The following is a 25,538-nucleotide window of genomic DNA, read 5'->3' on the forward strand; positions in this document are numbered from 1 at the left end:
TGGACGGGAGTGGAGTGGAATGGAAAGGTGTAGAATGGAGTGGAGTGAAGTGGAGTTGAATGGAATGGAGGGGAGTGGAGTGGAATAGAGTGGCGTGGAATGGAATGGAATGGAATGGAGTCGAATGGAATTGAGTGGAGTAGAGTGGAATGGAGTGGAGTGGAGTGGAGTGGAATGGAAAGGAGTGCAGTAGAATGGAATGGAGTGGAAAGTAATGGAGTGGAGAGGAATGGAATGGAATGGAGTGGAATGGAATTCAATGGATTGGAATGGAATGGAATGGAGTGGAATTTAATGGAGTGGAGTGAAATAGAATGGAATGGAATGGGATGGAATGGATTGCAATGGAATGGTGAAAAGAAATGTGGGATGAGATTGTGCTACTGCACTGCTGCCTTTGTGCCAGAATGAGATCCTGTGCAAAGAAAGGAATGGAATGGAATGGGGTGGAGTGGAATGGAAAGGATTGAAGTGGAGTAGAGAGGAGCGGAGTGGAGTGGGAAGGAAGGGAGTAGAATAGAATGGAATGGAGCCAACTGGATTAGAATGGAATGGAGTAGAGTGAAATGGAAAAGACTGGAATGGATTGGAATGGAATGGAATTGAGTGGAGTGGAGTGGAATGGAATTGAGCAGAGTGGAATGGAATGGAGTGTAGTGGAATGGAATGGAGTGGAGTGGAGTGAAATGCAAGGGAGTGCAATGGAATGGAGTGAAGTGGAGTGGAGTGGATTGGACTGAAGTGGAATGGAGTGGAGTGGGCTGGAGTGGAGTGGAATGGAATGGAATGGAGTGGAATGGAGTGGAATGGAATGGAGTGGACTGGAATGGAATGGAGTGGAATGGACTGGAATGGAGTGGAGTGGCGGGAATGGAATGGAGTGCAATGGAAAGGAATGGAATGAAGTGGAGTGGAATGGAATGGAATAGAGCTTTATGGAAAGGAGTGGAGTGGAGTGGAATGGGATGGAGCATAGTGAAATGGAATGGAGTGCAGTGGAGTGGAGTAGAATGAAATAGAGTGGAATTGAGTGGAGTGAAGTGGAATTGAGTGGAATGGAGTGGAGAGGAGTGAAGTGAAATGGAATGGAATGGAATGGAATGCAATGGAATGAAGAAATATTTGCTGATATTGTGCCACTGCTCCACAGCCTGTGTGACAGAGGGAGATGATGTAGAAAGAATGGAGTGGAATGGAAGGGATTTGGAATGGAATGGCATGGAATGGATTTGGGTGGAATGGAATTCAGTGGATTGGAGTGGAGTGCAGTGCAATGGAATGGAATGGAATGGTATGGTGAAATGGAATGTGAACTAAGATTGTGCCAATGCACACCAGCATGGGTGACAGAGTGAGACCATGTCTAAAGAAAGGAATGGGATGGAATGGAGTGAAATGGATTGAAATGGAGTGGACTGGAGTGGAATGGTGTGCAAAGAAGTGGAGTTGAATGGAAAGGAGTGGAGTGGAATGGAATGGAATGGAGTGGAATAGAATGGAGTCGAGTGTAGTGGAATGGAATGGAATGAAGAGGAGTGGATTGGAATGCAGTGGAGTGGAATGGAATGGAGTTACTCAGAGTGGAGTGGATTGGACAAGAGTGGTATGTAGTGGAGTGGAGAGGAGTGGAGTGCAATGGAATGGAATGGAGTGGAATGAAGTGGAGTGGAATGAAATGTAGTGGAGTGGAATGGAAAGGAATGCAATGGAGTAGAGTGGAATGGAATTGAGTGGATTGGAGTGGAGTGGAGTGGAATGGAGTGGAGTGGAGTGCCATGGAGTGGAGTGGAGTGGAGAGGAAAGGAACAGAGTGGAATGGAATGGATTAGAATGTAGTAGAATGGAGTGGAGAGGAATGGAATGAAATGGAATGGAGTGGAATGGAATGCAGTGGAGTGGAATGGAGTGTAGTGGAGTGGACTGCAATGGAATGGAATGCAGTGGAGTGGACTGGAATGTAGTAGAGTGGAATGGAATGGAGTTAAGTGGAGTGGAGTGCATTGGACTGGAGCGGTATGTAGTGGAGTGGTTTGGACTGGAGTGGGTGGAGTGCAATGCAATGGAATGGAGTGTAATGGAGTGTTGAGGAATGGAGTGGAGTTGAGTGGAATGGAATTGAGTGGAGTGAAATGGTATGGAATGGAGTGGAATAGACTGGAGTGCAAACGAGTGGCGTGGAATGGAATGGAGTGGAGTGGAATAGAGTGGAGTGGAGTGGAATGGAGTGGAGTGCAGTGGAATGGAGTGGAATGGACTGGAATGGAGTGGAGTGGAATGGAATGGAGTGCAGAGGAATTGAGTGGAATGGAGAGGAATTGAATGGATTGGTGAGGAATGAAATGGAGTGGAGTGGAATGGAGTGGAGTGGAGTGGAATGGAATGGAGTAGAGAGGAGTGGAATGGAGTGGAGTGGAGAAGAGTGCAGTGGATTACAATGGAATGGAGTGTACTCGAATGGAATGGAGTGGAGAGGAATGTAATGGAGTGGAGTTGAATGGAGTGTAGTGGATTGGAAATGAGTGGAATTGAATGGAGTGGAATGGAATGGAATATAATGGAGTGGAATGGAGTGGAATGGGGTGTAGGTGAGTGGAATGGAAAGAAGTGGAGTGGAATGGAATGGAATGGAGTGGAATGCAATGGAGTGGAGTGGAGTGGAGTGGAGATGAGTGGAGCGGAAAAAAATGGAATGGATTCGAATGGAGTGGAATGGAATAGAGTGGAGTGGAATGGAATGCAGTGAAGTGGAGTAGAGGGGAATGGAGTGAAGTGGAGTGGATTGGAATGCAGTGGAGTGGAATGGAATGGAATGGAGGGAAGAGGAATTGAATGGAATGGAATGGAATAGAATGGAATGGAATAGAATTGACTGGATTGAAGTACAGTGGAGTGGATTGGAGTGGAGTGGGGTTTAATGGAGTGGAAAGGAGTGGAGTGGAAAGGAATGGAATAGAGTGAAGTGAAGTGTAATGGGATGGAATGGAACGGTATGGTTTGTAGTGGGGTGGAGTGGAAAGTGATGGAGTGGAGTGGAATGGAATGGAGTGAAATGGAGTGCAATGGAGTTCAGTGGAATGGACTGGAGTGGACTGGAATGGAGTGGAGTGAAGTGGAAGGAAATGGAATGGAGTCTAATTGAAAGAAGAAATGTGTGCTGAGATTGTGCTACCGCGCTTACACCTGTGTGACAGAATGAGATCCTGTAGAAAGAAAAGAGTGGAATGGAAGAGATTGGAATGGAATGGAATGGAACAGATTGGAGAGGAGTGCAGTGGAATTGAATGGAGTGCAGAGTGGAGAGGAGTGCAGTGGAATGAAATGGAATGGAATGGAATGGTGAAATGAAATGTGAGCTGAGATTGTGTCACCAGGATGGGTGACAGAGAGAGATCCTGTCAAAAGAAAGGAATGCAATGGAATGGAGTGGCATGGAATGGAATGGAGTGACATGGAATGAAATGGAGTGGAGTAAGGTGGAGTGGAAAGGAGTGGAGTGGAATTGAATTTAGAGTAGTGAGAAGGAATGGACTGGAATGTAGTGGAATGGAATGGAGTGAAATGGAGTGGAGTGTAGTGGAATGAAATGGAGTGCAGTGGAATGCAATGCAGTGGAGTGGAATTTAATGGAATGCGATGCAATGGAAAAGGGTGGAGTGGACTGGAATGGAGTGGAGTAGAGGGAGTGAAATTGAATGAAGTGGAGTGGAGTGGAATGGAATGGAATGGAATGGGACCGAGTGGAGTGGAGTGGACTGGAATGGAATGGAAAAGAGTGAAATTGAATGAAGTGGAGTGGAGTGGAATGGAATGGAATGGAATGGGACCGAGTGGAGTGGAGTGGACTGGAATGGAATGGAAAAGAGTGGAATGGAATGGATTGGAATGGAATGAAATGGAGTGGAGTGGAATGGAATGTAGAGGAGTTGCATGGAGTGGAGTTGAGTGTAACAGAATCGAGTAGTGAGGAATGGAGTGGAGTGGAGTGGAGTGGAATGGAGTGGAGTGGAGTGGAATGAAGTGGAAAGGATCTGAATGGAGTGGAATAATGAAATGTGAGCTTTAACTGTGCCACTGCACTCCAGGCTGGGTGACAGTGAGATACTCTAGAAAGAAAGGTTTGGAATGGAATGCAGTGGAATGCAATGAAACGGAGTGGACTGGAGTGTAGTGGAGTGAAGTGCAGTGGAGTGGAATGGAGAGGAATGGAATGCTATGGAATTGGATGGCCTGAAATGGAATGAAGTGGAGTAGAGTGGGGCAGAGTGGCATGCAGTGGAATGGAGCAGAATGGAATGGGATAGAGTGGAATGGAGTGGAGTGGAGTGCAGTGCAGTGGAGAGGAGTTGAATGTAGATAAACGGAATCGGATGTTATGGAATGAAGTGAGTGGAGTGGAGTGGAGTGGAATGGAACACAGAGGAACGGAATGGAATGAAAAAGAATTGAACGGAATGGACCAGAACGAAATGGAGAAATCTGCTTTGGGATTTTGCCACTGAGCTACAGCCTGTGTGACAGAAGGAGATCCTGTCGAAAGAAACGAGTGGAATGGAATGGAATGGATTGTACTGGAACGAAGTGGTATTCAGTGGAATGAAATGGAATGGAAAAGAATGGAATGGAGCGGATGGAACACAGTGGAGTGGAGTGGAATGGAACGGAATGGAATGTGAGATGAGATTGTGACACTGCACTCCAGGCTGGGTGACAGAGTGAGATACTCTCGAAAGAAAGGAATGGAATGGAATGGAATGCAGTGAAATGGAATGGATTGGAGTGGAGTGGAGTGGAGTGGAGTGGATTGGAATGGAATGGAGTGGAGTGGAATGGATTGGAGTGGAGTGGAGTGGAGTGGAGTGGAATGGAATGGAGTGGAGTGGAATGGAGTGGAGTGGAATGGAATGGAGTGGTATCGAATGGAAAGGAGTGGAATGAAATGTAGTGGATTGGAATGGAATGCATCGGAATGGAATGGAATGAAGTGGAATGGAATGGAATGAAGTGGAATGGAGTGGAATGGAATCGCATGAAGTGGAATGGAGTGGAATGGAATTTAGTGGAATGGAGTGGAGTGGAGTGGAATGGATTAGATTGGATTGGAATGGATTGGATTGGATTGGAATGGAAAGGAGTGGAGTGGAATTGAGTGGAGTGAAATGGAATGGAGTGGAGTGGAATGGAGTGGAGAGTAGTGGAATGGAATGGAGTGGAGTGGATTGGAGTGGAGTGAAATGGAATGGAGTGAAGTGGAATGGAATGGAATGGAGTGGAGTGGAATGGAATGGAGTGGAGTGGAGTGGAGTGCAATGGAATGGATTGGAATGGAGAGGACTGGAGTGTCATGGAGTGGAGTGGAGTGGACTTGAGTGGAGTTGAGTGGAGTGGAACGAAATGGAATGGAATGGAAGGAAGAAATTTGTGCTGAGATTGTGCCACTGTGCTTCAGCCTGTGTGACAGAGGGAGATCTTGTCAAAGAAAGGAGTGTAATGGGAGAGACTGGAAAGGTATGGGATGGAATGGATTGGAGTGGAGTAGAGTGGAATTGAGTGGAGTGGAGAGGAGTGCAGTGGAATGGAATGAAATGGAATGGTGAAATGAAATGTGAGCTGAGATTGTGTAACTCCACACCAGCATGGGTGACAGAGTGAGATCCTGTCAAAAGAAAGTAATGGAACGGAATGGAGTGGAATGGAATGAAATGGAGTGGAGTGTAGTGGAGATGAATGGAGGGGAGTGGAATGGAGTGGATTGGAATGGAAAGGAATGGAGTGGCATGGAATGGAAAGGAGTGGAGTGGAATGGAATGGAGTGGGGTGGTATGCAGAGAAGTGGAAACGACTGGAGTGGAGTGGAATGAAATGGAGTGGAGTGGAATTGAATGGAGTGGAGTGGAATGGTATGGAAAGGAGTGGAATGGAGTGGGGTGGATTGGAGTGGAGTGGTGTGGAGTGGAAAGCAGTGGAGCGGAATACAACGCAGTGGAGTGGCATGGAGTGGAGTGGAATGGAAAGGAGTGGAGTGGAATGGAGTGGAGAAGAATAAAGGGAAGTTGAGTGGAATGGGACGGGGTCAAGAGGAATGGTGTGGAATGGAGTGGAATTGAGTGGAGTGGAGTAGAGTGGACTGGAAAGGAGTGGAGTGAAATGGAATGGAATGGAGTGGAGTGGAACGGATTGGAGTAAAATGGAATGGAGTGGAGTGGCATGGAATGCAGTAGAATGGAATGGAGTGGATTGGAATGGAATGGAGTGGAGTGTAATGAAGTGGAGTGGAGTGGAATGGAAGTGGAGAGGAGTGGAATGGAATATGATGGAATGGAATGGAATGGAGTGGAGTGGAATGGAGTGGAATCGAGTGGAATGGAATAGAATGGAGTGGAATGGAGTTGAGTGGAGTGCAGTGGAATGGAGCTGTATGGAATGGAGTGGAGTAGAATGGAATGGATTGTAGTGGAATGGAGTGGAGTGGAACAGAGTGGATTGGAGTGGAATGGAGTGGAGTGGAATGGAATGGAGTGGAGTGGAATGGAATGGAGTGGAGGGGCATGGAATGGAGTTGAGTGTAATGTAATGGAGTGGAGTGGAATGCTATGGAATGGAGGGGAATGGAGTGGAGTGGAGTGGAATGGAATGGAGTTGAATAAAATGTAGTGAAATTTATTGGAATGGAATGGAGTGGAGTGGAATGGAATGGAGTGCAGTGGAATGGAGTGCAGTGCAGTGGAATTGAGTGGCATCGAATGGACTGGATTGGAATGGAGTGGAGAGGAATGGAATGGAATAGAATGGAGTGGAATGGAGTGTAGTGGAATGGAAAGGAATGGAATAGAATGGAACAGAGTGGAGTGCGGTGGAGACGAGTAGATTGGAGTGGAATGGATTGGAGTGGAATGGATTGGAGTTAAGTGGAATGGAGTGGACTGGAGTGGAGAGGATTTGTATGAATTGGAGTGTGGTGGCGTGGGGTGGAGTGGAATGGAATGAAGAAGAGTGGAATGGAATTGAGTAGATTGGAGTGGAATGGAGTGGAGTTGAATGGAGTGGAGTGGAGTGGAATGGAATAGAATGGAGTGGAATAGAGCGGAGTGGAATGGAATGGACAGGAGTGGAACGGAGTGGAGTGGAGTTGAATTGACTGGAATGGAATGGAGTGGAGTCGGATGGAGTGGAGTGGAGTGGAATGGAAGAGAATGGAGTGGAATGGAGTGGAGTGGAGTGGAGTGGAATGGAGTGGAGTGGAGTGGAATGGAGTGGAGTGGAGTGGAATGGAATGGATTGGTGTGGAATGGAATGAAATGGAGTGGAATACAATGGAGTGCAGAAAAGTTGAGTGGAGTGGAACGGAATATAATGAAATGGAGTGGAATGGAGTGGAATGTTATGGAGTAGAGTGGAATGAATTGTAGTGGAGCAGAATAGAGTGGAGTGGAGGAGAATGGAGTAGTGTGAAGTGTAGTGGAATGGAGTGTAGAGAAATGGAATTGAATGGAGTGGAAAGGAGTGGAGTGGAATGAAATGGAATGGATTGGAGCAGAGTGGAGTGGAGTGGAGTGGAGTGGAGCCGCATGGAATGGAGTGCAGTGGAGTTTAATGGAATGGAGTGGAGTGTAATGGAATGGATTGGATTGGAACGGAGTGAAATGGAATGGAGTGAAGTGGAGTGGAATTGAGTGTAATGGAATGGATTTGAGTGGAATGGAGTGGAGTGGAGTGCAATGAAATGAAATGGAGTGGAGTGGAATGGAGTGTATTGGAAAGGGTTGGAGTTTAATGGAATGGAGTGGAGTGGAGTAGAGTGGAGTGGGAAGGAATGGACTGGAATGTAGTGGAATAGTAGAGTGAAGTAGACTGGAGTGGAGAATATTGGTGCAAAAATTTGCAAAACACCTAGCAAACTGAATTAAACAATACATAAATAGGTAATTCATAATGACCAAGTGGGATTTATCCCAAGGATGCAAGGATAGTTCAACATGCAAATCAATGAATGTGATAGATCACATAAAGAGAATGAAGGGGCCAGGAACAGTGGTTCACACCTGTAATCCCAGCAATTTGGGAAGCCGAGGTGGATGGATCACCTGAGGTCAGGAGTTTGAAACCAGTCTAGCCAACATGGCGAAGCTACGTCTGTACTAAAAATACAAAAATTAGCCAGGCATGGTGGTGAGCAGCTGTAATCCCAGCTACTCAGGAGGCTGAAGAAGGAGAATCACTTGAACCCGGGAGGCAGAGGTTGCATTGAGCTGAGATCATGCCATTACACTCCAGCCTGGGTGACAGAGGGAGACTACATCTCAAAAAAAAACAAAAAACAAAAAAACAAAAAACAAGGACAAAATCCATATAATCATTTCAATTATGCTAAAAAATTTTGATAAAATTTAATATTCTTTAATAATAAAAAGCCCTTTGAAAACTGGGTATAGAATGAACATACCTCAACATAATAAAGTCATATATGACAGACCCACAGCTAGTATCACACTAAGTGGGGAAAAACTAAAAGCCTTTTCTCTAAAATCTGGAAGATGACAAGAATGTCCACTTTTACCACTGTTATTCAACATAATGCTGAAAGTCCTATCTGGAGCAATCAGACAGGAGAAAGCAATAAAACGCATCCCAACTGGAAAAGAAGTCAAATTACCTTTTTTTTTTTTTTTTGCCAATGTTATAATGTTATATTGGAAAAGGCATAAATACTCCTCTGATAGGGTTTGAATGTGTGTTCCCTCCCAAATCTCATATTTAAATGTAATTCTCAATGTTGGAGATGGGCCTGTTGAAAGGTGATTTAACCATTGGGGTGGATTACTTTAAATGGCTTAGCACCATCCCAGTTGGTGCTATCCTCATGATAGTGAGTGAGTTCCCATAAAATCTGGTTATTTAAAACTGTGCAAAAACTCGCCCCTCTGTTTTTTGCTTCTGCTTTTTGCCCTGTGATGTGCAAGATTCTGCTTCAACTTCTGCCATGACTGTAAACTTCCAGAGACCTCCCCAGAAGCATATTCCAGTACTATGTTTTCTCTACAGCCTGTAGAATCATAAGCCACTTAAACCTACTTTGTAAAAAACAAATTATCCAGTCCTACTCTCATAGTGTTGCAAAAGCATATTCCAGTACTATGTTTTCTCAACACCCTGTAGAATCATAAGCCACTTAAACCTACTTTGTAAAAAATTAATTATCCAGTCCCACTCTCATAGTGTTGCAAAAATAGCTTAATACAAAATTTGGCACCAAGGAATGGAAAATAGTTATAAGAATACCCCACAATGTGGAATCAGCTTTGTAATTGGGTAAACAGGCAGAAGTTGGAAGAATTTGTGGGATTCAGAAGACAGAAAAATGAGGGAAAGTTGAGATTTTCTTAGAGACTGGTTGAATGTCTGTGACCAAAATGCTGATAGTGATCTGGACAGTGAAGGCCGGGCTGGGAAGCTGTCAGATGAAAACTAGAAACTTATTGGGAGTGAAACAAAGGTCATGCATGTTGTCTTAGCAAAGTGGTTGGCTGAATTTCTGTCATGCACTAGGGATATAAAAAAGTTTGAATTTGAAATTGATGATTTAGGGGTTCTGTTGGAAAAATGTCTAAGCAGCAAAGCATTTGTGATGTGACCTGGCTGCCTCTAACAATCTATGCTCACATGTTCTAGGAAAAAAATAAAATAAAATAAAATAAGTAGTAACTTATACTTACAAAAGAAGCATAGTGTAAAAGCTTGAAAACTTTGCAGCCTAGTCATATGGCTGAAATATAAAAAGCTTTTATAAGAGAGGAACTCAAGCAGCATATAGGTCAACCACTTGTTAGAGATATTTGTATAACCTAAAAAAAAGCAAGTGTTGATAGCCAAGACAATGGGAAAGAGGAATTGAAGGCATTTTAGAAATCTGAAAGGCAGCAACCCATCACAGGCCCTGAGGCCTAAAAGAAGAGAATAGTTTCTGGGATCAGGTCTAGGACCTGCTGCCTTGGGTAGCTTTGGAACAAGGCTCACTGCACCCTTGCCACTGCTTCAGCTCCAGGTGTAGCTCATATTGACCCAGTTACAACTGCAGTCACTGCTTCAGAGGGTGCAAGCCATAACCTTGGTAGCTTCCATGTGGTGTTAGGCCTGTGGGTTTACCAAATGCGAGTAGTTGAGACTTGGGAGCCTCCACCTTTATTTCAAAGGATGTATGAAAAAGACAGGGTGTGCAGGCAGAAGCATGTTGCAGGTGTGGAGCCCTCATGGAGATCCTCTACTAAAACAATGGAGAAAAGAAATGTGGGGTGACAGTCCCCAGGAAGGCTCCCCACTGGGTCATGGCCTAGTAGATATGTGAGGAGAGGATCATTGTCCTCCAGACCTCAGACCCCAGAATGGTAGATCTAGCTACAGCCTGCACCTTGCACCTTGAAAAGCCAGAGGCACAGTATGCCAGCCCATGAGAGCAGCTGTGGGGGCTGAACCATGCAATGTCACAAGGTAGAACCTTCTCAAGGCATTAGCACGCCCTGGAAATGGGACACAGAGTCAAAAATAATTATTTGGGAGCCTTACAATTCAATAACTGCCCTTCTGCGTTTCAGACTATCATAGATCCTGTGACCGCTTTCTTTTGGCTGATTTCTTCCTTTTAGAATAGGAGTATTTACCCAATGCCTCAGCTTCATTTGTATCTTGGAAGAACTTAATTTGTTTCTTTATGTTACAGGCTTATAGGAGGAAGAAATTAGCTTTGTCTTAGATGAGACTTTTGCCTTTTGAGTTAAGGCTGAAATTAGTTAAGACTTTGGGGATTATTGGGAAGTCATGATTTTATTTTGAAATATGAGAAGGATTTGAGATTTGGAACGGCCAGGGGCAAAATGATACAGTTTGGATGTGTATTCCCACCAAAATCTTATATTGAAATATAATCCTCAATGTTGGAAGTGGGCCTAGAGGGGAGGTGATTGAATCATGAGGGCAAGATTTCCACGGACAGTTTGGCATCATTTCCTTTGGTGCCATTCCCACAATAGTAAGTTTTTATCAGAGCTGGTTATCTATAAGTGTGTGTAACACTTCCCCCCTGCCCTCGCAGTTACCATGTGATGTGCAAGCACTGGATTTATTTTTCACCTTGTCAGTTGTCAGAGGCTTCCCCAGAAGCAGAAGCCAGTGCTATGCTTTCTGTACAGCCTGTAGAAACATGAACCAATGAAACCTATTTTCTTTATAAATTAACCAGTCACTGATTACTTTTTATAGCAATATGAGAATGGCCTAATACATCCACCAAAATCTATTAGAGGTAATAACTTGAGTAAATTTGCAGAATACGAAATCAACACATACAAATCAGTAGGGTTTCTATATGCCAACAGTCAACAAACTGAAAAAGAATTCAAAAATGTAATACTATTTGCAGTAGCCACAAATAAAACAAAATATGTGGGAATTTACCAAAGAAATAAAAGTTCTCCACAATTAAAACTGTAAAACACTGATAAAAGAAATGAAAAAGGACTCAAAAATTGGAAAGATATTTTTATGTTCACAGACTGGAAGAATCAGCATTTTTTTAAAAATGTCCGTATGATCCATAGCAATCTATACACTTCATGCCATCTCTATCAAAATAACAGGCCAGGGGCAGTGGCTCATGCCTGTAATCCCAGCACTTTGGGAGGCCGAAGTTGGTGGATCATGAGGTCAGGAGTTCAAGACCAGCCTGGCCAACGTGGTGAAACCCCACCTCTACTAATAATACAAAAAATTAGCCAGGTATGGTGGTGGGTGCCTGTAATCCCAGCTATTCAGGAGGCTGAGGCAAAGAATTGCTTGGACCCAGGAGGTGGAGGTGGCACTGTGCCCAGATCACATCACTGCACTCCAGTCTAGGTGACAGAGCAAGATGCAACCAAAAAAAAAAAAAAAAAAAGAAAGAAAAAGAAAAAGACATTCCTCACAGATATAGAAAAAAAATTCTGAAATTTATATGGAAACATCAGAAAACACCATAATAGTCAAAGCTATGGTGAGTATATAAAACAAAACTGGAGGAATTCCATTACCTGGTTTTAAATTATACTACTATGTTGTAGTAATTAAAACAACATGACACTAGCATAAAAACAGACATAAAGACAGATGGAACGAAATAGAGACCTGAGAAACAAACTCATACAGCTAAATTAATTTTCAACAAAAGTGCCAAGAACATACAATAAAAAATAAGACAGTTTTTGTAATAAATATGGCTGGTAAAAGTGGCATTCTGTGTGAGGGACCAACATTCAGACGCTCATAGCAGTGTTCTGGAATCCTATGTGAGGGACAAACATTCAGACCACAGCAGGAGTGTTCTGGAATCCCCTGTGAGGAACAAACATTCAGACCCTCGTAGCAGTGTTCTGGAATCTTATGTGACAAACGTTTGGAACCCAGCAGCAGTGTTCTGGAACCTATGTGAGGGACAAACATTCAGACCCTCATAGCAGTGTTCTGAAATCCTATGGGAGGGGCAGCTAAATTAATTTTCAACAAAAGTGCCAAGAACATACAATAAAAAATGAGACAGCTTTTGTAATAAATAGGGCTGGGAAAACTGGCAAGTCATAGGCAGAAGAATAAAACTAGAACCCTATTTCTTGCCACTTACAAAAATCAAATTAAAATGAATTAAAGACTTAAACCTAACGCCTCAAACAATCAAACTTTTACAAGAAAACATTGGGGAAACTCTTTAGGTCATTGGTTTGGGCAAAAACTCCTTAAATAATGCCCCAGAAGCACAGACAACTAAAACAAACATGGACAAATCGGATTACAGAAAGTCAGAAAGCCTTTTTAAAGTGAAAGAAACAAGAAACAAAGTGAAGAGAAAATCCACAGAATGGGAGAAAATATTTGTAAATTATCCATCTGAAAAGCAATTAATAGCTACATGATATGGTTAGGATTTGTGTCCCCACCCAAATCTCATATTGAATTGTAATCCCCAGATGTTGAGGGAGAGGTTGGTAGAAGGTGATTGGATCATGGGGGTGGTTTCCCCCATGCTGTTCTTCTGATAGTGAGTGATTTCTCATGAAATCTGATGGTTTTATAAGGGACTCTTCCCCCTTTGCTTCACATACATGCTCTCTCTCCTGCTGTCATGTAAGAGGTGCCTGCTTCCCCATCTGCCATTATTGGAAGTTTCCTGAGTCCTCCCCGGCCATGTGGAACTGTGAGTCAATTAAACCCATTTCCTTTATAAATTACCCAGTCTTGCCAGGTGCCATGGCTCATGCCTGTAATCTCACCACTTTGGGAGGCTGAGGAGGGTGGATCACGAGGTCAGGAGTTCAAGACCAGCCTGGCCAAGATGGTGAAACCCTGTCTCCACTAAAAATACAAAAATTAGCCAGGCATGGTGGCAGGTGCCAGTAATCCCAGCTATTCAGGAGCTGAGTCAGAGAATTGCTTGAATCAGAAGGTGCAGGTTGCAGTGAGCCGAGATTGCACCACTGCATTTCAGTCGGGGCAACAGATCAAGACTACATCTCAGTAAATAAATAGATAACACAGTCTCAGGTATTTTTTTATAGCAGTGCAGGAACAGACTAATACACTACAATATATTGAGTTCAAAAAAGTCCATAGAAAAAATTAATAACCCAAATAAAGGGTGGACAAAAAATTTAAATAGACATTTATGAAAAGAAGACATACAAATGTGAAACAGGCAAATGAAAAGGTGCTCCAGATTACTGATCATCATGGAAATGCAAATCAAACCCAAAATGAGATATCATTTCACCCCAGTTAAGGTGGCTTTTATCCAGAAGTCAGTAAAAAACAAATGCTGGTGAGTATGTCGAGTGAAGGGAACCCTTGTACACTGCTGTTGGGAGCACATTTAAGGACAGTTTGGATGTTCCCGATATAACTAAAAATAGAGCTTCTATATGGTCCAGCAATCCCACTGCTCATTATATGCCTACAAGAAAAAAAATTAGTAAATCAAAGACCTATTGGCACTCTCATGTTTGCTACAGCAAGGTTTATAATAGCCAAGATTTGGAAGGAACCTAAATGTCCATCAACAGATGACTGGATAGAGAAAATGTGGCACATATACACAATGGAGTACTATTCAGCTGTAAGAAAGAATGAGAGCCTTCCATTTGCAATAACATAAATGGAACTGAAAGTCTTTATGTTAAGTGAAATGTCAGGCACAGAAAGACAAATGTCACATGTTCTCACTAGTTGTGGGTGCTAAAATTCAAAACAATTGGTGTCATAGAGGGAGAGAGTATAAGGATGGTTACCAGAGGCTGGGAAGGGCAGGGAGGGAACAGGGGGATAGTGGGGATGCTAAATGGGTAAAAAAAAAATTGTTAGAAAGAATGAATAAGACAGCATTTGATAGCACAACAGGGTGATTATAGTAAAAAATAATTTAATTCCACATTTAAAAAAACTAAAAGAGTATAATTGGATTGTTTATAACACAAGCTATAAATGCTTGAGGAGAGAGATACCCCGTTTTTTATTGTGTATTACTCATTGCATGACTGCATCAAAGTGTGTCATGTACCCCCATGAATATATACACCAACTATGTACCCACAAATATAAATTAAAAATTGAAATTGAAATTAAAATTAAAACAAAAGGGAGGAGAGTATAATGAGGCATGTGTGACCCATGGCTTGAACTAGCTTTTCAGGTTAACTTTGGAAAGTCCTTATCCAAGAAGAGAGGTCCATTTAATCCACAGGGGATTAGAAATTTATTTTTAGTTTATAAATGGAAAAAAGAAGGATTTTAAATCTTGAGCCATAATTCTCAGTCAATCAATCACTGCAGGGAACTCTGTTCTTTACTCTGGAGATAAACACTAGTTTTCTTTTCCATGGAATAACATCGCATTTCAAAATGTGGGGAAACATCTTGCAACTAAGAGGTGTGGCCTTATTAAATTTGATTTGGTTTCCATTGTAATTAATTTAATCACATGTGTTCTAGAGTTTGTCCTCAGTCTTCCCCTAGTATAGGCCCATGATCTGTTGAATTTGCTCAGCTCCCTGCTCAAAAGCAGGAAATCAGAATTATTTAAAAACCTCAATGTGGCTGGGAATGGTGGCTCTCGCCTGTAATCCCAGCTATTTGGGAGGCCAAGGTGGGCAGATCGCTTGTTGTCAGGGGTTTCAGACCAGCCTGGCCAACAGAGGGAAACCCCATCTCTACTAAAGATACAAATATTAGCTGGGTGTAGTGATTCATGCCTGTAATCCCAGCTACTTGGGAGGCTGAGGCAGAAGAATTGCTTGAACCAGGGAGGCACAGGTTTCAGTGAGCCAAGATAGTGCACTGCATTGCAGCCTGGGCAACAGAGCAAGACTCTGTCTCAAAATAATAATAATAATAACAATAATAATAATAATAATAATAAATAAGTAACAATAAAAATCTCATTTTGCTTCAAACAAAATTTCTTTTGAATATCAACTGTATCAACTTGCATATTAACTATAATCATTTTGTTTATTTGATATCCAATCTTGAGAAATCTTTGAGGAGTAATTTCACTCTTTTCTGCCATTTTGGTAAACATACCAAATGCCATTAAACAAAATGCACAAAATTCCTGAGAAATACATTTTCTCCTTGAGGAGTAGACTTGTTGTATTAGAGGAACTCATGGTTACCTAGCTTCTAGTTTAATAAACATGACTAGAATATTCTATCTTAATATGAGTAGCTAGGTACTCACAGGGCATCTAGAAGATTAATGTTCATGGTCTGAAAATAGTCACATTTTTTAACTGGCCACAAATTACAATTGCAGAATATTTGTGGTCATACAAGACATCTTCCACCAAGTCTGAAAAATATATAAATGTCCTAGGAGTGCAGCATTTTTTGTAAGGATATTATTAATGAACTAGCTTAGGTCAATGGGTTAATGGTTATTGTTAAAACGAATAGCCACGACTTTAGTGACTACATCTGCACCTTCCAAGTTTAATTATAACGCTTTATCTTTATAGTTACTTATAAGTAGAGACACTAACAAAAGACAATGCATTCCTGCTCTTGTTTTCTGAGGATGTCCAACTCTGTAATGGAGTAATTTCTAATAAACTTGCTTCTTTCACTGTGCTGTCTAACTCACCTCAAATTTTTTCCTGCAGAAGATCTAGGAATCCTACTTTGTGGTCTGTATCAGGACCCTCTTTTCCAGCAACATCTTTCAGCAACACCATGAATGGACAACAAGACAAGACCCCACTCCAAGGAAAACAATCCACACAGAATCAATCAGCTGACACCTGGCAAGTGGGCTGTCTTTTAGAGTCGTGAAGCCATTCTGGTGGGCAAGAATGATTATCCACTATTATCATACTCAGATTAGAGGCCAAGCCCACAGGGTTAGGGGCCCTGGGGAATATTGAGAAGAATGGATTTGGCTAAACAAGGTGTTTGCCACTTTCTCTTTTTGGACTGTCCACCTAGTGCTTTTGGTCCCTCAACTGAGTGCTCTACATCTTGTCACCTTTCTGCTCATCACCTCTGTTTTGCAGTAGGCTGGAGGCTGCCCCAGGACAGAGGCCCCAAACAGTTTAGCTTTTACTTTCCTCAGCGATCCTCTGACTCTGAACTGACTGCTTGTTTAATTTGCCACTTGTCCAAGTAACACTGAAAAAAAGAATTGTCTTGGAACCTAGAATTTTTTTACCTTAATTTTCAGAAAAGATCAGCAGTAACCTCGCCATCATGACTGAAGTTGAAATGTGGTATTTAAGAGCTCTACATGATAAGATCAGATATGCCTGTTTAGTGACAGCCTCTTTTATGACAACCCTTTGCAAACAATTACCCTCAAGATGGAGAACATGAGACATTTTCTTAACAGTTTTCTCTCATTTCTTAACCATAACACGATCTTTGATGAGCTGGTATAGGGCAGCTGGACCCTGCTTTCTTAACCCAGCAGGTCACTTTTTCCTGAGAGAGTTTTGTCAGATTTGTTGTAGCAGTGTGAAAATGGACTAATACCATCAGAGTGAAAAGGCAACCTACAAAATGGGAGAAAATTTTCGAAACCTAGTCATCTGACAAATGGCTAATATCCAGAATCTACAATGAACTCAAACAAATTTACAAGAAAAAAACAAACAACCCCATCAAAAACTGGGCAAAGGATATGAACAGACACTTCTTAAAAGAAGACATTTATGCAGCCAAAAGACACATGAAAAAATTCTCATCATTACTGGCCATCAGAGAAATGCAAATCAAAACCACAATGAGATACCATCTCACACCAGTTAGAATGGAGATCATTAAAAAGTCAGGAGACAACAGGTGCTGGAGAGGATGTGGAGAAATAGGAACACTTTTACACTGTTGGTGGGACTGTAAACTAGTTCAACCATGGTGGAAGTCAGTGTGGCGATTCCTCAGGGATCTAGAACTAGAAATACCATTTGACCCAGCCATCCCATTACTGGGTATATACCCAAAGGATTATAAATCATGCTGCTTTAAAGACACATGCACAGGTGTGTTTATTGTGGCACTATTCACAATAGCAAAGACTTGGAACCAAGCCAAATGTCCAACAATGATAGACTGGATTAAGAAAATGTGGTACATATACACCATGGAATACTATGCAGCCATAAAAAATGATGAGTTCATATTCTTTGTAGAGACATGGATGAAATTGGAAATCATCATTCTCAGTAAACTATCGCAAGGACAAAAAACCAAACACCGCATGTTCTCACTCATAGCTGGGAATTGAACAATGAGAACACATGGACACAGGAAGGGGAACATCACACTCTGGGGACTGTTGTGGGGTGGGGCTGGGGGGAGGGATAGCATTAGGAGATATACCTAATGCTAAATGACGAGTTAATGTGTGCAGCACACCAGCATGGCACATGTATACGTATGTAACTAACCTGTACATTGTGCACATGTACCCTAAAACTTAAAGTATATATATATATATATAAAAGAAAATTGACTAATATATTACAATATACAAGTTACAGCCTTCCTATTTCTCCTGTTTGATCTGACTCCTATTTTGCAGCTTCATTTGTTTTATAGAAGAGAAACTAAGAGGGAGGAAGTACATTATATACAGGCTTCTCTGAAGCTTGGTCAGGATAAAAATTAAAATGGGCTTCTATATGTTTGATGGAGGAAAAGACAAAACAGGGATGGCACATAATTGATTACCCTTTTAATGCAAGTTACTCTTAATATTAGGCTTTTCTTAGCTGGGGCTGAACTCCCCCTGCCAATCAAGTAGGAGGCACAGCAGTGCCTGACTAGGACCCAAAAGAACTAGAATCTAGAAAAAACTAATGAATTAGGAAGAAAGTAGGATATATAGAGAAAAAATTGTGATTGACTCCGTGAAGGAATAAAAAGTGTGATACAGCTTTTTAATTTTATAAATTCTGGAAAATTACTCAGGGAAAAGATGAAAACCTAGCCTTATTACAAGGGTGGATAATTTAGACCTTGAGGAAATACACTAACACTGACCCTGACTCCGAAAAGGGACAGGCATTTCTAGGAGTTTAATTTATAGCACGGTCTCCTTCTTATATCTGCAGGAAGCTGCCAAAAGCAGCCTTAGGCTTCCAGACTCCCATGGATCAGATTTTAGACTTGGATTTTGCAGTTTTCCATCACAGGAATTGAGCAGAGAAAACATAAAATAAAGCAAATCTTCCAAGAGGCCCAGCTTCTAGCTGCAGCCTTGTGCTCTCCACCACTTCAGAGGCAGCCCCTTAACCCCTGGCCCTCACAGAGGAAGTCAGAAGGTGAAAATCGCAGTATGTGCCTCTGGGCCACTGCGCCTTGGGTATAAATCTGTGTGCCTTCTGTAGGAAGGTAAGCCTCTGCCGAAGGAAATGCACTGTGCTTCCAAGGGAGCCATCATCAGAGCCCAGCAGACTCAAAAGTGGCGGGGCCTGATATTTCCTACCTCCACTCCCATTGGACTACTAGCTATCGAGAGATGGAGGAGCCTCAGGTGACTCTTGAAGTAGCAGGTAGGGGTATTAACTTCGTATTAGGTGTGGGAGCAGATTACTCTGTACTGATTTAATACAATGGTCTCCTGTCTTCTCATGATGGACAAGCCCCAAATCACTCCTTTTTGTATCTTCTAAATTGTCCTCCAGAGTCTCTAGGTTTCTCGCCTGCCTTTTTAGTACTGTCTGATTGCCTGACCTCTTACTGGGGAGAGGTTTATTGACTGAGGAGACCAAGTCATGGTCACCTTCACAGATCATAAAGCATAGAAACTGTTACTTTTGTTCCTGACCCATCAGGGGAAAAAAGAAGTTAAGAATGAGCTGTCACATTTACCACCTGAGGTGTTGTCTTAAGTAAATCTTGAGGTTTGGGCCACACAGGCTCTGGGAAATGCACTAAACACCTCCCCCATTGAAATCCAACTTCAGCCTAGTACTCCTCGACCTCAGAAGAGACAATATATTTTAAGGCAAGAAGCATGATGGGAAATTCAACCCCTTATTGCCAAATTCTTGCCATATGAGTTATTAAGCCCATGAGAGTCTCCTTACAATACTCGCATGTTACCAGATAAAAAGCCTAATGGCAAGTACAGATTTGTCAGAACCCTTACAGCATTAAGAAATGCAGTTGTCCCCATACACCTCATTGTCCCCAATACTTACCAAGTTCCAGGGGATGCAAGCTGGTTTACATTCTTAAATCTGAAAGATGCACTTTTCTGTATCTCAATGCATCCAGATTCATAATATGTTTGCCTTTGAATGGACTGATCCAGATATGCATTCAGCCTCAAAACTAACCTGGACAGTCATCTCTGAAGGGTTCTGAGATATCGCCCACTTATTTGAAAATGCTCTAGCTAAGGACTTAAAAATCTACAATTGGAAAGGGACACAATTATTCAGTATGTAGGTGACTTGCTCATTGCTAGCCCAACTAAAGAAGACTCATAATAATAATGTTAAGTTGGTAAATTTCCTGGGAACTTGCAGATATAGGGCATCACCACACAGAGCTCAGAATTTGACTGAAAGACTTAAATATTTGGAATCTGTCTTAACCTCTGGAACTGATCAAAATCCCTAGAAGATAAAAAAGTTATTTTAGTCACCCAAGAGTCCCTGTCTAAAAAATGACTGTGGGCTTTTTTAGGAGACTGATGAGTACTGCTGCTTATGGGTGCCCAGATTTGGGCATGAAGCCAAGACTTTATATGATACACTAAAGGGAATGATTTAGAGCTCCTAGAATGTAATGAGAACTGCAAGCAGAACTTCAATACTCTCAAGGAGAAATTGGGCTCTGCTGCAGCCATGGGAGTCCCCAAGTTGGATGAACCATGTGTTCTTTATGTGACCAAAAAGCAAGGCATAGGCCTTCGGTAATCTTGTCCCCAAACTGGGGGACATTCCAAGGACAGTAGCCTAATTTTCTAAGCAGATAGACCAGGTGGACTCAGGGTGGCCTTGATGTCTTAGAGCTATTGCTGCTACCACTTTTCTAGCAGGCAAAGCTAATAAAGTAACATTAGAAGAGCACCTACAGGTTTTTGACTCCACACCAAGGGAAGGTGGTCCTAGAAGCTAAAGGACAGCAGTGGATAATAAGAGAACATTTACAAAAGTATCAGGTCTTATTGCTAGACATTCCAGACATAACCCTTAAAGCCTGCCAAACCATTATCCCAGCTACTTATCTGCCAGAGTCCACAGGTGCTTCTAGCCTTTCTGGCATACAGGTTGTATTAGTCTGTTGTCATGCTGTTAATAAAGACATATCTGAGGCTGGGTAATTTATAAAGAAAAGAGGTTTAATTGACTTACAGTTCCACATGGTCAGGGAAGCCTCACACTCATGGCAGAAGGCAAATGAGGAGCAATGTCACATCTCTTACATGGCAGCAGGCAAAAGGGCTTGTGTAGGGAAACTCCCCTTTATAAAACCAAGAGCTGTAATCCCAGCACTTTGGGAGGCCAATGCAGTGGATGATCTGAAGTGAGGAGATCGAGGCTAGCCTGGCAAACATTGTGAAACCCCGTCTATACTAAAAGTACAAAAATTAGACAGGTAAGGTGGTAGTCGCCTGTAATCCCAGCTACTCGGGAGGCTGGGGCAGGAGAATCGCTTGAACCCAGGAGTCAGAAGTTGCAGTGAGCCAAGGTCATGATAATGCACTCCAGCTGAGCAACAGAGCAAGACTATGTCTAAAAAATAAATAAATAAACCATCAGATCTCATGAGGCTTATTCACTGTCACGAGAACAGCATGGGAAAGACCCATCCCCCGATTCGATTACCTCCCACTAGGTCCCTCCCATGATATATAGGAATTATGGGAGCTACAATTCAAGATAAGATTTGACTGGGGACACAGCCAAAGCATGTCACAGGTTATGAAACAAACTTATTCTAGCAGGCCAGACTTAAGAAGGATGAGCCCCTTGACCATCCCAAGGAAGATTGGTTAACAGATGTAAGTTGTTTTATGCATCAGGAAAACGGGAGGGGTAGGTATGCTATTAGTAGTAGGCACAAGCCTTGCTGGCCTCGACCTCAGCTCAAAAAGCTGAGTTAATTGAACTTACTCAGCCCCTGCAGTTGGGAAAGGATTTAAAAGTTATCATTTACACTGATTCCAAGTATGACTTTTTAGTGCTTCATGCTTATGCTGCAATTTGGAATGGGTAGGGACTCCTGACCCCCAAGGGCTTTTCCATACAACATCATTCAAATTTTGAGCTTGTTAGAATGCTGCTTTGCTGCCAAAAAGTGACTATAATTAATTGCAGAGGACATCAAAAGAGAGACTGACCATGTAAAAGGAAATGCCCTTGTAGATGCCACAGCCAAGGCCCCTGCACTGAAAGGGCCACTGAAGCTTATGGATGTGCTGGACAGCATACATAGAACTGGGCCAGAACACTCTGAAGAAGAACAAAAATGGGCCAGGGTTTGCACTTCAGTCCAGGGCCCCTCTGGCTGGCTGAATGGTGGTAATAAATTGCTAATGCCAAGTACCAATCATAGGAATATAATTCAGCACTTTCATGATTATTTTCACCCTCGAAGGGATTCTTGGTTTCTGTTAATGTCTCATTTGTTTATAGGTGTAAATCTTTTCAAGACACCAAAACAGGTGACTCAGCCCTGTGATCTCTGTGCCTGACATGACCCAAACGGCCAGCAATTTTCTCCTTCTCCAGGGAAACCTGTGCAAAATTGAGGAACCTATTCAGGTAAGAACTGGCAACTCTAATTTACTCAGATACCTTTCTGCAGGAGATTCAAATATTTGCTAATGCTTACTGATAACTTCACTGGTTAGATCGAGGCATTCCCCACCCCATCTGAAAAATGTTTACCAGAAGAAATAACTCCTCAGTTTGGGTAATCTAAAAGCCTGCAAAGTGGCAATGGCCTGTCTTTCACAGCAGGTGTATCCCAACACCTATACTCAGCTTTAAGAATCCAATATTACCTTCACTCTGTGTGCAGAATGCAGTCCTCTGAAAAGGTGAGAGGGCTAATGCTACTCTAAAGAAGAATCCAGCTAAATCAGACGCCTGACTATCTCTAACACCCATAGTTTACTGCGGGTTTGGACTGCTCCAAATAAAACTTATAATTAAATCCTGTTGAGTTAACATTCGGAAGACCTTTCCTAAGCATAGATCTCCTAATAGATGAAAAGACTCATCAATTACAACAATATGTCATCAATCTACGACAGGTGCAAAGGCACTCTGTGAATATGGAAACAAGAGTCTTCTCCTCCCACATGGGAGGAAAATTCAGTTTCAGCTCAGCTAGGGATTTAGTCTTACTAAAGATGTGGGAGGAAGTTCTCCAGCTGACCTGCATTCCCCAACGTGGAAAGGACCACAGCAGGACACCTGAGCTCTCCAACAGACGTTCAACGCCAAGGGATTCACAGGTGGGTACACCTGTGTGGAAGTAAAGCTGTTGCTTATTCTGGGAGCCAAATCCGAGGCTGAGGGAGGTGGGCGCGGGGCTATTTCAGCGTTGATGGAGGGCGGGCTGGGTAGCTGTGCGTCTGCTCCACCTTCTCGCGTTTCTCCTGCCTCTCTAATCCCGCCTTGGCCATGAGGGAAATCATGCTCACGCAGGCCGGGCAGTACGGGAACCAGATCGGCGCCAAGGTTGTATTTGACTCCATAAAAATTAAAATTTTGTATGAGAGAAAACTGCCTCAAAGTCAAAAGTCAACAGACTGGGAAAATAGATCTGCAACGTACATGACAGACAAAAAGCTAATTTGGGATATGTATATATATACATATAAATATATATACATATAAATATATAGATAGATAGATGTAAATATCCGTTTTTAACACTATTTAAAAAAGTATCGTCCTTTCCCCATTGAACAGTGTTGACACCCTTGTTAAAAATCATGACTATATATTTTTTTCTTTATTTCTATTGCATTCGTCTTTGTGTCCGTCTCTATGCCGGTACAGCATTGTTTTGCTTACTGAAGTTTGAAACCAGGAGGTGTTAGTCCTCTAACTTTTTTAGTTTCTAAGATTGATTTGGCCGCTTGGGGTTTTTCGAGATTTCATCTGAATTTTAGAATAGGTTTTTCTATTTTTACAAATATTAGAATTTTTGTAGTGATTTTATTGAATCTGTAGAAGACTATAGATAACAATGGCACCTTGACAAGATTTTGTCTTCCAGTCCATAAACACATGATGTCTTTTCATTTATTTGTGTCATCTTTAATACTTTCATGCCATGTTTATAGTTTTTGTTGTACAGGTTTTTCATTTCCTTGGTTAAATGGGTTTTTAAGTATTTTATTCTTTTGATGCTATCATACAGGATACTGTTGTCTTGATTTCTTCTTCAGATAGTTTATTGTTATTGTAGAAATACAACTGATTTTTGTGTATTATTTTGTATCATGCAGCTTTGCTGAATTTTATTTATTGCATCTGAAAGTTTATTTCACAGAAACTAAAAGATTTTTAATATATAAAGTTATGTCATCTGCAAACAGATAATTTTACTTTCTAAAAAAATTGGAATATCTTTAATTATTATACTCACCTTACGGTTTTAACTAACCAGAACCTTCAGTACTATATTAAATAGAAGTAGTAAAAGCAGGCATCCTTGTTTTTGCTCTTAGGGTAAAAGCTTTCAGTCTTTCACCAGGTTAGCTGTGTTTTTTTGTTTTGTTTTGTTTTTTGTATAGCATTATGTTAAGGTGTTTTCTTTCTTTTTATAGTGTATATTTTATCATGAATGTGGGTTAAATTTTGACAAATGATATTTCTTCTTTGATTAAGATGATGACATGAGGGTTTTTTCCTTCTTTATGTTAATGTGATATTATGCTGATTTTCATGTGTTGGAACATACTTTTATTTCAGGAGTCAGTTATACTCATTCATAGTGTATAATCCTTTTAATGTACTGCTAAGATTGAGTTCCTGGTATTTCGTTGAGGATTTTTGCATCAGCGTTTATAAGGGATGTTTGTTTGTAGTTTTCTTATGGTGCCTTTGTCTGGCTTGGTGTCAGGGTAATACTGGACTCATAGAATAAGTTAGAAAAAATTATCTCCTCTTCAAAGTTCTGAAAAAGTGGTGTTAATTCTGCTTTAAACATTGGGTAGAATTCAACAGTGAAGCCCTCTGCTCCAGGCTTTTCTTTGTTGCTGGGTTTTTGATTACTGATGCAATCTTCCTGCTGAATCTCCTTGCTGAATAGGTTTAGGTTTATTCAACTTTTCTGATTCAGTCTTAGTAGGTTATTTCTAGGAATTTGTTCATTTTATTTAGACTATTCAATTTTTTAATGTATAGTTCCTTATGGTACTCTCCTACATCCCTTTTTTACTCCAAAAATTTGTTAGTAATGTACCCATTTTATTTTTGAGTTTAGTAATTTGAATATTGCCTTTTTTTCTTAGTCAATCTAGATAAAATTTTGTCAGTTTTGATCTTTTTCAGAGAACAAACTAGGTTTTGTTGAGTTTTGATATTGTTTCTCTATTCTCTATTTCACTTGTTTCCACTGTTATCTTTATCATTTTTTAAATTTTGCTAGCTTTTAGTAGTCCCTCTTTAATAGTCCCTCTTTTTCCCTCTGTTTTTAGTTCCTTAGGATTAAAGTTGTTGATTCGGTATCTTATTTTTTATAATCACTTATAGCTATGAATTTTTCCGTTATGGTACTGTTTTTGATGTATTTCTTAACTTTTGGGATTTCATGTTTTTAATTGTCTCTAGATATTTTCTATTTTCTCTTGTGATTTCTTCTTTTATCCATCCTTGAGTGTTTCATACCTATATTTTTAGACATAAAATGTGTTACCTACAAAATTTTCTTGATTTGTTAGTTTTATTTGTTGTAAGTTTTTATTTCAGAATTAAATGTGTGTATCAACATTTGTTATGTTCTCATAAACTTTGTAATACCTGGAGATTCCTGGTCCACATATGTAAGTCTCTACATGAATG

Source organism: Pongo pygmaeus, chromosome 12, assembly GCF_028885625.2.
Source record: "Pongo pygmaeus isolate AG05252 chromosome 12, NHGRI_mPonPyg2-v2.0_pri, whole genome shotgun sequence".
Lineage (NCBI taxonomy): Eukaryota > Metazoa > Chordata > Mammalia > Primates > Hominidae > Pongo > Pongo pygmaeus.